We start from the raw sequence: 1,210 nt of genomic DNA, 5'->3' as shown, positions 1-1,210 counted from the left end.
GAATTTACGATCGAACGTCGCTACAATTTACTGATGTATCTTAATATTTGAAAACGCGCCTTCATGAATATCATTTATGGAATTAGCTTTCGGCGGCAATGCGTCTCGCACAGGTTGAAACACGTCTATTCGTCGAAGGGTTGCGTGTTTCCGGCCTCTCAGGGCTGTAGGCGTGGGGAGCCCTGCGCAACGCGTGCTAGAAACCCGCGACGTCGAGTCTTTAGTCTGCGCGCGACACTTGCCCGAGTTACGTCGCGTCACTCCGCGTCCTCCGCGAGAAAAAAAGCGCGAGCGACCACGAGGGGAACACGTCTCGCCGTTCAGCAGCCAACTCTCCCAACTGTGAATCAAGCAAGAACTCGTGAAACTTTCAAGACTCTCAAGAGATTCCATAAAAACCTAGAAAACAAGTGGCACTTCGTTTTAAAGTTCCATTGTAACTGGTGAAGAAACCTGCGGGAAGAATAGTTTTCCAGTCCCTTTGACGATTGTGGATGCCTCATAAAAAATTGAAAAGTGTTGAAAGTTCTATACCTCATTTATAGTGTTTTGTTGAATTATTCTTGTGGACTGAAGGGATGCAAGTAGAAATAGTCAGTATTTGTCGGACAGAGTGAAGGGTAGAAAAATTTGAAGGATGTTTTCGAATAAAAATGCAAATCGATTATTAAATAAATTTAGCAACTGTGAGACGGTGGACTAGTGGATTTTTAATGGTTGATGTGGTTTCATTGAGTGAATACTTGGTTGCCGGGGAAGGGGAGCTGAAAGGGAAGAGGTCTAATTGATGACGGCTCTTTGTACTTGTGATTTTCCTTGTTCACAAAGCGTTCGAACACCCATTCCAATGATTCGAATCTACCTCTCGTCGAAAGAGTACTCACACTCGGTTTCAATATGATTTGGCGAGCTGCGATCTTCAACTCGCACGAGACTCGTCAAAAGCAGTTCGGAATAGAAAGAAACGATCCGAAGTGGTTCCATCAGTCGTTCAGAAAATTGCTGCAATTTTCTACCATCGCCAGCTCGAAACAGTAAGTAGATTTTATGGAAAATGTAGAACAGATGCTGAATGTAAAGTGGAAACTTGGAGAATAATCTACAATATTAACACTAGAAAGACTGAAACTTAGTATATACCTATATTGCCCAAAGCAGTCAAAATGACTGCATTGTGAAAGAATAAAAGTGTAAAGAAATTTGTCTAAAA

The 1,210-nt window shown here is 42.4% G+C and overlaps 1 long non-coding RNA gene across 1 annotated transcript in view; it reads left to right on the top strand.

Moving 5' to 3' along the window:
- Nucleotides 1–211: 211 nt before the first annotated feature.
- The window catches only part of LOC108627511 (uncharacterized), a 4,825-nt gene continuing 3,826 nt past the window's right edge, over nucleotides 212–1,210 (top strand). Inside the window, exon 1 of the long non-coding RNA XR_001916723.2 lies at nucleotides 212–1,034. This is a non-coding gene — a long non-coding RNA (uncharacterized LOC108627511). The remainder of the gene's footprint in view (nucleotides 1,035–1,210) is intronic.

This window comes from Ceratina calcarata, unplaced genomic scaffold (genome assembly GCF_001652005.2).
Source record: "Ceratina calcarata isolate Rehan_Ccalc_2016 unplaced genomic scaffold, ASM165200v1 scaffold472.2, whole genome shotgun sequence".
Lineage (NCBI taxonomy): Eukaryota > Metazoa > Arthropoda > Insecta > Hymenoptera > Apidae > Ceratina > Ceratina calcarata.
This window is presented reverse-complemented; position numbering and strand designations above follow the sequence as displayed.